Raw genomic sequence first — 8299 nt, forward strand, 5'->3', positions numbered from 1 at the left:
CGGTTCATGTGCACTTGAACTGAGGCGCTCAGCGATCTGTCACGTCACATTTCACAATTTGGTAATAAAATTTACGGAATCTAAGAGCTGAGAATTAGTTTAATATTAAAAGTACCTCTTTGCTCCGCAATTTTTCTGTGCGTGAGAAAATGGATGTGTGGCATGAGAGCGTGTGAAAAGTGTCAATTGCGTGAGTCACACGCTTAATGCGTGAGAGTTGGCAGCCCTGCTCTCTAAAGTGAGAGGAGAACTGCTGCACTAGTATAAGGTGGCTATCAAGGTGGCCCGAAGAGGGCCAATGCTTGGCTTTGTAGTTCTGTCTGGAGCTTGACAGAGTAGAATAACTCCGATAGGGAGGAAGCCATCTCACACAAAAAAATTGTCTATTAGGTGCTCGGATGAACGGTGGCCTCACTAGAGAATTTTCTATACAGCCAACCTGTTCACTACTACAGATTGGCACTACTATAAGCCTGACAACTGAAGACCGAAGACCTAAAGGGCGAAGACCTACAGAGCTCAACCTGCTGCCCATAGAGAGATGGCCTAAACGACATTCACAAAATGGAGGCCTATCACCGAAAGAGCACGAAAGAGCGCACTTACTGCCAAACCCATCGCCAGATAGGTCCAACTCATAATTGGTCCAGCCTCAGGCTGATGCAAGAAGCGCTTGGGGTGAGAGATTTAAATGCTTCAAATCTGTCAGCAGATCAGCCTGGTATGCTTGCAACACTGTCATTGTGTGCAAGGCATCACCAGCCAGACCCGCCACCGCGTATGCCCTGCCATTTAAGCGTGCTGTCATATTTTAGTGGCTTAAGAGACAGGGCCGGAGCACTTAGTGTCGATGCCTCTCCAGCCGTGAGATAGTTTGCGAACATCTCGTCAATTGGGGCATCGACACATACCTGTGTTCGCGCATCCCCTCAACATCAGCATAGTTCGCTGATGGCGATGAATGCGTGCTGAATGCCTTTCCGATCTCATTGTGAAGATCCGGCAGGAATGGAAGGCTCACAAGAGCTGGAGCTTTATGGCTGGAAAGAAACCATTCGTCAAGTCTCTCAAGAGCGGTCTCTTCCCTCACGCTCTCCAACGACAGCAGAAGCCTTGTTGAAGTGCATTCTATAACACTCAACAGCTTAATATACGTAGTGCAGGGTGGCTGTGGGGGTTTGGGTTGTATATCCTCTTCACCCTCATCAGCCATCGCCTGCTCTCTTGGGCTGGTTGTTTTTATACACAGCAGAGCACTCGCTGCTGGATCAGAGGATGTTAGTGACAACACATCCTCCTCCTGCAGCTCACTCTCGCGAGTCTCTGAAGGGCGTGAGAGATTAACAACTCTCTCAACCTCCTCAGCGAGCTCCCTCTGAAAAACCCCATGATTCCAGTCTCTGCTCTGCCTCAGCACGAGTGGGACCTGAATTGCCTGGTACAGATGTCTGTCCCTCTTCCCTCGAGAAGAGAGCAGACGAGAGTGGAGTTTTCTCAAGGGAAAAGCAGATCCCTCAGGAACTGATCGGGCATGATCTGAGGCCAAACAATAAACACACAAGGTGTGTGTCATCAAGTATCAATTTCTTAGACACGGATGCACACACTTCCTGAAGCGTTTTTCACAAGCCATGAATACCTTTTTGAAGTTTTCAGGTTGAAGCGTACAAATAAAACAGTCCCTGAAGACGAAAAAGTTGTTGACATGTTCTCCAGGCTCCCCTTATATACTTCCGGGTCGCACTAGTGATGATGTAATAGGCTGTAGCCAATAGGATTGCTGTGATTAGATTAGCATTTCAGACACCGGTTCACGTGGAGGCGTTCCCCATAGCGTTCTGACGCAGTGCAAGTGTCCTTTCGAAAGGGAACCTATATTTATATATATAAAACAGTTATGTATAATGATGTATTAATTAACTTCAGATTGGATTGTGTTGGTAATAGGCACTTACATAACGAAAAAAATAAATTTGTGCCTCTAACAAGTGCTTTCGATCTTCTTTCTGATCTGAATGGTATGTAGAAAACACTTGAGTTTTGCCACAGACTTGTCCCAGCATCTAGAACGCAACTGAATTCTTTTTCAAGCGTCTCGATACTTGAAAAACCACGGAAAACTACTTTTAAACACGAAATGACAAAATATTTACGTACATACTTACAGCGGGTCTATTCGCATGGGATTAGTATTACCTGAGGTAATTTTTCCGGACCTTTTTAATGAAAGTAAAAGTTGGCGAAATTTATACTGACATTTTTCGTAGTGATTACTGAGATGGCACATTCGGACGGGACAAAAATCACAGAGAAGCTTAAACTAGTCCCGTCCGAATAGGGCTATAGTCTAGCGACTATCAGAGCAGAAACTAAAGCTGCTGCTCTCCATATGTTTTTCCATCCTCTCTGATCGCATTCGTATGTAAATTGCACAAGCTTATTTCATCCATTAGAAAAAGTACATACATTTACCTGCCCATAGAACCTCCCCTTGAATAAATCAAGACAGAAGCGCTTGAAAGTGGACCAAAGAGACTGATTAAAACACCAAGTGTAAACCAGGAATGTGTCTCCCTCGTCTACTTGTTATCTGATTGACCAAAATGTTACTTGACTGTAACCCTGTTCCCTGAAAAAGCGGGGACGAAATGCTGCGTTTCATAACACTAATGAGAACTCTGTTAGACCTGTTGTGAAGCATGTGAGGCAAACACGTCAAGAACTTGGCTTAAATAACCTTTGACAATGTCATTGAAATGCGCACTCTTGAGAGGTTATACATAGAAGTGAAACAGACACGCCTTCGGTTGTAACTTTGTCTGAAGAGAGACAAGTTCACAAGACTTTTGATTTATCAATCTTGAAGGCTAGAATTATTACTACAAAATGATGTGAAAATCATTCTGACCACTAATTCACAAACAACAAGTTTTTGAGCCGCTTCCGCTCTACATCCTAAACTCCTCCCATCGATGCAATCCACTTCCGTTCTGGCGGGCTGGGTTTGTTTTGCTAGCTAGCTTCATTGTGCCGACAAAGCACTGATATCGCAGTGACAAAGAGGATATAACAATTACAACATGAAGAAAGGTGGTTCGGGAACGACGTGTGCGGTAGTTGGTTGCAAACACTCGAGAAAGCACCTGAATGAGTGGTTAGATAGAGAGTGCTACGACCACAAACCAGCTACGAAGAGGCAATGTCCATGTGCTCCATTGTTTAAATTTTTTCGCAAGCCTGATACCGACTCGGAATCAAGGACCTGGCTGAAGGCATTGAATCTAAAGAAACCACCCTGCAACGTTTTTGTTTGTTCCTATCACTTTGTTGACCAAAAACCAACCAAGGATAATCCTTTCCCAGAGTTGTGGTTGGGATACAATCACCCTCCCCAGCCAAAGAGGCGTCAACTCACCCAGCGGACCACTGCTTCCCCCCAGATAAAGAAACGCAGACTTGAATCTGAGGGTAAGTTCAGCAACTTTAGCTATGAAGCTGACAATACTGTTAATTATGAAGAAGTTGTCATACACTAACATTGCTATCGGTATTTTGCTAAGGCAGTTGATTGTTTTGGAGATGGGACAAACAATGCCCACGATAGCTACATCATTAATTGTGTGTGTGTGTGTGTGTGTGTGTGTGTGTGTCTGTGTGTGTGTGTGTGTGTGTGTCTGTGTGTGTGTGTGCCTGCATGTGCCTTAGTCTACATCATAAATACAATGCAAGGTGGCAGGCTGTTGTGATGATGATTGTGTGTGTGCGTGTGAGTGCAATGTTGTAGTACAAATTTTGCCATTGTGATGTTTGTAGTGAGAGGACTCTATGCCTCCATTAATTTTGCTCCATTCATGTTTTCTCTTCCCCTTTTTTTAGATGCTCCTGAAACCTGTCAGCCTGCCTGTGAGGCCGAGCCTGCTACACCAAAATTTCGAGATGCCCAGACCCAATGGGAGGATCCGTCACATATTGACCACATGTACTGTTCAACAACACAGTCTGTTAAAGTAGACAAGGCCACACAGTGCGAGGCAGAAATGGGTCCTACTGTGACTAGCACTACGGTCATTGATGATGCTAGGTCCCGGCTGTATACAGGAGTGTGTATGGTTCAATTTTTCACCCTGGTGACGGTGTTGTTGCCTTTCAGTAAGCCATCAATTACCCTTCCTTTTGTTGACCAAATCCTGATCAAGGTGATGAAGCTAAAACTAAACCTAATATTAGGAGATATTGCTCACCGCTTCAGTTTGTCTACATCCATGGCAAGCATTGTGATTAGTCACTGGATTGACGTGATGGGTGTACAGTTCAAAGTCCTGATCCCCTGGATTTCAAGAGAGACCATTCGTGCCACCATGCCCTTGTCGTTTCAGAGGAACTACCCTCGAACCACCTGCATCATTGACTGTGCCAAAAGTGCCATGCAGAGAGCCACAATCCATGACTCAAGGAGTGACACTTTCAGCCAGTACAAATCACGCAACACAATCTCGTCGCTGTGGCCCCTAATGGGCTAATCATGTTTATATCTGATGCCTATGCTGGCAGAAGCAGCGATAAGTTTATCAACATGGACACTGGGTTCCTAGACTATCTGAGGGCTGGTGATGAGGTCATGGCGGACCGTGTGTTCACCATTCGAGACTTGCTTGATGAGAGAAGGGTCAGTTTGAACATCCCTGCATTCAACTACAGGCGCAATCAGTTGACCAATGAGGAGACGACACGCACCAGGCGAGTAGCCAATGTCCGCATACACATGGAAAGAGCAATCCAGAGACTGAAGGTCTTTAAGATTTTATCCCAGACCGTTCCCATCAGCATGATACCGAAACTGGACAACATATTAACCATCTGTGCTGGCCTAGTTAGCCTGAAGAGTCCACTGATCAGAGTGCCTCATGAGGTTTAGAATCTTGCCTTGTGTCCCTGTCAACCAACACCCAGCCATGTTGTTCATTAAATACAGATAAACACAACAAATACTGCATGCATTGCATTTTTTAATAGTATATATTAATATTTTCATAGTGATGTAATTGTGTGGGCTGCTTTTGTATTTTACTTTTTAATACCTGTTAGGATTAAACACGCAATCTTTCTTGTTGAAGCCATTTGTTTAGTTTCCTCAAAACAATTAATTCATCCAGTGTTATTTATGTACAGTATGAGCTTACTATGAATGATGAACTGTGTTAAAAGAAATTGTAGCACTCTAAGGAACATAAGGCCTATCATTCATGATCGTAGTTCAGTGCAATAATTAAATGAAATGAAATTACATCAAACTTTATTTTCACTCAAACAGTACAGGCACACTGATATATTGCACAGCATAAAGAGATAATGTAAATTGTGCATTATGTAAACAAGGGACATCTGTTGACTCCTGTGGGCATGACCTAAATAAGGCAGTTTATTTTGGTTTTAAAATGCTGAGATATTTACTGCAGAACTGTAACCTTCCCTCAACAAAATCATCAACAATTTTCGGGAGCATGTGGGCAAAGTAGAATGTGCGCAGCCTTATGATATGCCCCTGGACAAAGCCTTGGTCGTAGGGTACTTCAATTTCTAGGTGCTCAGTTTTGTTCCAGATCACCAACTTGGAGTGCTGAAGCCCTGTCCAGTGCATCCCAATTTGTAGTGCTCATGCCAGACCTGTTCTTTGCTCTGTGCTTTTGTAACCTTCTCAATCTCCTCAAGCTGGGCTGTGGACATGTTAATGTATTCATCATAGAAGGTTCTGCATTTTACACAAGCCAGTGGTGTGTGGTGCTCATCATGGTTTAGGAGATGGAGGTGTGGACATGGTGTTGGCTCGGTGATGGAGGAGGTATTAGCATTAAAGCAGAGCTGCAGGAGGCTATTCCCAGGGCAATTGAAAAGTTCTGCCATTGGTGAGGCAAGTGCGTTCTTCCTCCACTCTTCATGAGTCCTAAAGAGTGTCACCTCCTGTGCCGGTTATGGAGTGGTAGAGGATGGCTGTGAAGTTGGTGGCGGCTGGTAGAGATCGTTTGAAGCGCACATACTTCATCTTCCTCTGACCAGCATTTCTTTTAGACCCAGCATTCCACTGGTTCTGTCCGTCTGTGCAGGCACGCCCGGTTTTCCCCTGTCTCACAGCATTTTCTACCTAGAGAGATATAGTAAAAACAGTGCATAGATATTATAATGGGTTCACTGCACACATGTCATATGCTTTTCAAAAAAGAAAGTGGTTTTATTTATTTTAAAGTTTAAGCTTGAGTAAGCAAACTGTACTTTTTATGTAATAAATAGAACTTTATTGTAAAGTGTTACTGATTAGTTATACACCGATTCAGACGTCTCTTGAGTTCACTGTTGGATCAGTTGTTTTAACCATTCATTAAAATGAATCGGTTCAAAGGAGTCATTAGTTCGCGAATTGGACATGTCATGCGCGTTGTGTGATTATCCCGGCACTGGACATGGACATCCAAGATTTGTGTCAACACAGAAAACATTTCATCACTGGATAGTTTTTTTCGTTTAATTAAAGTGTTGTTTTATGTCAGCTGAATGTCCGGAACGATTTTCAGAGAAGATAAGGCAACTTATTTAGACGGTGAAGTCTTGTTTCCACTTTCGCCAGCTCCGAAAACAGAGTGCGCGCGCGACCGGGTCTCTCTCTCTCTGCTCGATTCACATCCCTAATCATGGCACACACACACTTTGCACTCTAGCCAAGTAGCCAATGATGTAGATCGCAGCTGAGTGGGAACAAGATCTCCCTGGTCCAGCAACACACGTACATCCCGCAGTTTTGACTTCTCCAGCTTCAGTTACCAGCACCCAAGCATTATGCCACGCATTGTTCAAACACTGGCTAGGCTCTACATTTGCTTTCAGATAAACAAAATGATCATGTTTGTATGACATGACACAACCGACTTTGTTGCTGTGCAGATATTGATATGCCTCGGAGGCTTTCAGATTGTCCATTGCTTTTCCATCTATTGCCATGGATTGCACGAAGTAGGAGCAAATCTTGCTGTACGTTATGCTGGGCCACGTCGTCATGTTATCCTCCCAGTTCTGTACTGAATTCGGGTGGGGGAGAGTAACGCCATCTCCAGTCAAAGTAGTAGAACCGTGTTCCCAAGCTAGCAACGAAATAGCTGTGTTTACACCGGCAGACGCTGAGCAAACTACTTCCGGTGGAAATGAAATGCATTTGTGTAGAGTTATGGCGCCGCCCGGGATTTGGCGCGTTAACTTGTGTATAGGGGAGATAAAAGGGACTCCCCCAATGGCTAATGCTGCCCCATCAAATGTGCTGTATGGCAGCCTGAACAATGAAAGAGGAGATTCAAAGATTTTAATCTGTTTTATTGTAATTCCTCAATTGATTAGTTCCTCACGACTCACCACACTCTGCTTCTGAGCTTCCCTCCAAAAAGGGGCCAGACCTGGTTGGGGCTGGGTGGCCATCAGCCCAGACTCTTGAGCACAGTGGGGGAGAAACTTGCCAAAAGCTTCAGCGTGCCTTTTAGCCTCCCAGAATCTACTGACTACTGAGTTAACAGATTTGCCAAATAGGCTGTAAGGGGACACAGGGGTATCAAGGAGAAATGCCTTCTCCTTCTCGCCCGTGAGGTTGAGTCACAGATCACTCTCTGTGGCGACCATAGCACCCATAGAACGACTGATGGCATGGGCCATTTGTTTGGTCTACTCTAACTGAAGACTGTCCACAGCATGAACCACTATCTCGATTAACTGCTTGTAAGCTCTTTCGTCACAAGAGGAGTGCTCAGAGGCAGCTCTCTCAAATTACATATCTGCAAAAGAACCAGTGTCCTCAGCCCAGTCTGAAGAAGTGCGGGATTGCGGTCTAGAAGCAGGCTCCAGGACCTCACCATCTGGTGAGAGGACAAGATAAAGAGAGGGACACGTGAGCCCCATGATCTCATAGAGGACGCACAGGTTCACTCTTCCCGCTCTTCCTGATTCGAGACCGGAGCACCCTGATGGGAAATAACTCATGGTGTTCACACTCGGTGCCCTGGAGGGCTAGAACAGCGTGCTCTTCCCCCAGACATTCCAGACAAAAAAATCATGTGGGTCATCCTCAGAGATGGGTTGTAAGCAAGGTGGCACACATCTCTTAGTGGAATCTTTCAACATGATTATACTCTTTTTTTTTTTTCTTTTTTTTTTTGATAAAAAGGCTCAACTTCTGACTAACAGTATGTGATGAGCAGGACGAGGCTGAGGGCCCTGGGAGAACGGTGCGAGGCCGGTGGCGTGATTGATAATGAGCGACACCTGT

The sequence above is a fragment of the Rutilus rutilus genome (assembly GCF_951802725.1).
Source record: "Rutilus rutilus genome assembly, chromosome: 2".
Lineage (NCBI taxonomy): Eukaryota > Metazoa > Chordata > Actinopteri > Cypriniformes > Leuciscidae > Rutilus > Rutilus rutilus.